Here is a 4,287-nt window from a genome sequence, read left to right on the forward strand (position 1 = left end):
CTCTCTATGCACCCAACTATTTGCGGATGAACCTTTAAGATTTCCAAAAGACAGATGATAAGTCTACGGGATGTAGAATCGAAAGCTTTCCGATAATCAATCTAGTCCATCAATAGGTCACGCTGGTTATAATGCTGCATCTTTGTAGACACATCTATCGATGAGCAGGTTCTCCCGACATCCCGCTACTCCTCTCTTTAGCACTCATTGTTCATACATTTCTTGCCACACAGGTTTAATTGTCCGAACAATTCTATCATTTAGGATAGTTGTGAATATCTTATACAGTGTGTTCAGTCAAGTGATTGGCCTGTAATTCTTCGGGTCAGCTAAGTTGCCTATTTTCGGCAGGAGTATTGTGCGCCCTTCCACTAACCACTGCGGAATCGGCTCTTCCGACTTTAAACATGAGGTGAAAATAGGGGCCAAGTGCTGATGGGTTGAAGGAAACTTCTTCCACCAAAAGGTTTTGATACAATCTGGTCCCAGTGTGGAATAGTTCTTCATCCCTCTTAATACTTTTTTCACCTCCTCGGTAGTGATGAGTGGGAATTCTTCATCAGGTGTTATGAGGGCATTACACCGCTCCTTGAAGCTATTTATATTTTCTGAGTCTTCGTCCAGTCTATGATGCACTTCGTATACTTCTCTCCAAAATACCTCCTCTGGTTTGGGCGGGTGATCGACAGCAACTGGAGAGTCTTGGAAGAGCCGAGAAGGGTCAGAGAGAAACTGCTGATTTTCTCTGACCCACCTCTCCCTCCGCTCTAGACTTTTCTTAGCGTCAAATAGTATCCGTATTCCCTCAACGATATGCTTCCTGATGGTCAGCAGCTTTGACTTGTTAGGTGTGTGATAACGGGTCCAGAGTTCAAGCGCGAACTTTAGAACCTTTGCGGTGAACTTCCTGTCAGATGTGATGTAGTCAATCACATAGTAGACGTCTACTGTCTTGCCCAGCCTATCTTTATGGCAAGTTGATGCATTCTTCTTTTGGTCTTATGGTCAACCGTTGGTTTGTTTTACGGTTCGCATCGGCCAAAGCTCTCGCTGCATTTTACACACAATAATTGATAGCCCAGAGTTCAGTTTCTTCGGAAAAATGTCCACGAAGCTCGTCATCCATTTCAGCCAGATCTTTAGGCTTGAGAGAAACCTTAGTGTTGATGTTTCTCTGGGTTATAAAGCATCGCTCTTCCTCTATTGGATGCCTGCCTGCGGTTGATCTTAGTGTCGCCTCTCTTTCTCTGTTGCCGGCTTGTTCTAGCTGTAGCAGAGTTGGCGTTCCGCTTACATGGTCCCTTTTTCGGAGTAGTTCGGCATGGTTTCGGAGATGTTGCGAAAAGTGAGATAGCCCCGGGTGTTTCTCGCACCACAGAACATGCAGCCGTGCCATGTAACCTCGTTCAGGGGCCACACTCGTATAGTAGCACTCGAGCAAGTCGCGATTCAGTCGCTCCTTCCACCTAAAGGTCCCCAGGTTCCGCCTATCCATCGAATTCAATCCCTTTCATTGGTTCCCCCAGCTCTAGAGTGGTCGGCATAGTTGATCGACCCATTGTCGGGAGCCCTGCGCGTTTTCGTTGTTTTGAACCGCACTTACTACAACTATGTTTGGTGTTGTCGTTTTTGTTCCCACGAGAAGCTAGGGAAAGGGGTTCGTCCATCCTTGTAGAGCCCCGCATGCAAGGATAAGGCTGCGTACTCTGAGAGGTCGCCCGGTATCCCAGAGTCACCGTTCTAGACACCTCACCCAGGTGCCATTCAGCTTTCGGCACGGTTTTCACATCTACGCTTGGCGGTTAATTCCTTCGGGATCACCCCTGGACAATTGAACGCGACTGCCTATTTATTTTTGTAAGCATATTCAGCAGAAACCCTTGGTACAGGGACCCTCTATCCGCAACCCGAGGACGCGTTCGTCTTAAAAAATGCAGCAAAGAAATCTATGCAAATTTGTGGATTTAAATAATTTTAACTCTAGAGAAGCAGAGTTGAATTGGTGAGAATTAAAGTTTCAGAATTTACATTACGCATGCAGGAATTAAAACAACTTATTACACATATTTTGGGAACTTACTAAAAGGAATTATATAAAATCAAAATATGACCACTTATGAGGCATAAAAAATATGTCTGTGAGGTGTGTTACCGGTACAATTAGGAGGAATTAAATATGTTGAAAACACGTTCTCTTTGGGAGAATAGAAAACTGTGTGGCGGTCACTATGGAAATAGAAGTGAATACATTTAGGAGGTATCTTATTCTTACTGTGGCATTATAGGCAGATGGAAAAATTGCGCATTGAAAATAATAGCATAATCTTCACTTTTGAGCTGAAATCTGAAAATATTAATTTTTCTCTATTGTACGCTCATCACCGGGAACACTCATTAAATGAATTTCTAACAAAAAACGACACTTTTTAAAAATTGAACTTTCACCCAGAAAAGATTCAGTCGTTTTTCAACACCAAAATATGGATTTTAAACCAAGATTAAATTTGTTTTCACATAGTTACATTTTTAACAAAACAGTGGAATTTTCAACTAAAAAGCATGTCTTTTTAAAAAAAGCAGTTGAATGATCAACCAAAAATTTGCATTTGTATCCAATAAAGACCAAATTTCTCTTAAAATAGCTGAATTTTTAATGATTTTTTTTTAAATGGTGAATTTTTACGCAGATAAGATTTTAGTTCTTTTTTCAACACCAAAATATTAAATTTAAACAAAAAGTCTGATTTTTTTTAAACAGCTTAATTCAAACAAAAAGTATGGCTTTAACAAAATTGTTGAATTATGAACCAAACAGTTGCATTTTTGTCCAAGTAAGAAAAGCGCTGGCGGTACAGTCTTTTTCTACAAGATGCAAGGTTCGCACTAAGAACCCTACATAGTTACATAGTACCCATCATCGCGATATACTAGGAAGAGAAATAGATACACTAGGAAAAGCAAAAGAAAGGAAACACAGTGCAGGACTACATATTAAGGGGACCCGCTATCATTTTTGATTGAACTTTAAATAGTTTGTTTGAAAAATCACCACTTGTGGAAACTGAAACAATTTCATATTATAAATTAATTTTGATTTGTTACAAATTTATTGTTTTCTTTTGATGCTTTAATTATTTGTAACTAAAAAAATATATTTTTCTTTTAACAATTCATTGCATGTATTCAAACAATACATTATTCCTTCGTTAGAAAAATGTATTGGCCCTGAGAAAGGCCTATTTTTTTGGGCTGTCTCCTGCTTGATACGGCAGTACTCATCTGGGATAGAAATACTTCATTGCTTCTAAAATACATTGAATGCAAACCTGCCTCTCTACAAATGGTAGAAGATGGATCTTTTAAAATCCAACAAATGATCACTTGTAGGAGAGTTTCTATCTTTATCTGGGCGAGGTTGAAGAAAATTACATCTCTTGCAGCCTTCGTCTTTCTGCAATTTGCAATCTATTAAACTGAATGACCTATCTGTGAAGACCGATCTAGTTTCTGAGGCAGGGGGGGGGGGGTAATCCGGAATTAGAACGTTTTATAAATATTTCTTGTGATAAGTCTGTAATAGGGTTGTTTCATAACTTTATATAAAATACGTTTCAATGTTCAATCAAAAAAGGGGACGGGGCCACTTAATATGTAGTCCTGCACTGTGATTCCTTCCCTTTTCTTTCCATAGTATCTCTCTTTTTCTTTCTAGTGTATCGCGGTAGTGGGTACTGTGTGGGGTACTCAGCAGCAAAAAATAAGGTAAAGGGTTTTGACAGTTCTGGGTCATAACTGAGTAGATCCGACCTATTGGTCTGGGATTGCTAGTAGATACAGGATCTACCTTTGGAGACCCCTGCCCTAAAGCTAGCCTTGAAACTATCTTTAGAGATGGTTTCTTTGACAGTTCAACTACAAATAGTATCGATATCCACTATCCATGTATTCAAAATAAAATTTGTAGTTGTGTGCCGTGAAAATACCGACTGTTATAACGATTATAAAATAAAAAATGCACAAACAGTAAATTTTGTCCTTTTGAAATCGAGGAAAAAATTTGAATGTTCGTTGATAGTAAACCTGATTGTCTGAGATGACAATTAATAAATTCATTTTATTTTTCTACCAGATGAGAACGAGCAAATGCTTCACAGCCATTTTTGACCTACCTAATTTTCAAAAATAATTTTTTCACAAAACTATTCATTAAGAGAACCTCCCATTTTGCACATATTTTCAGAAATTGCAACATATGTCCAAGCATGTTTCGCAGAAATTACTTGATGT

This window comes from Belonocnema kinseyi, chromosome 10 (assembly GCF_010883055.1).
Source record: "Belonocnema kinseyi isolate 2016_QV_RU_SX_M_011 chromosome 10, B_treatae_v1, whole genome shotgun sequence".
In the NCBI taxonomy this organism is placed as follows: domain Eukaryota; kingdom Metazoa; phylum Arthropoda; class Insecta; order Hymenoptera; family Cynipidae; genus Belonocnema; species Belonocnema kinseyi.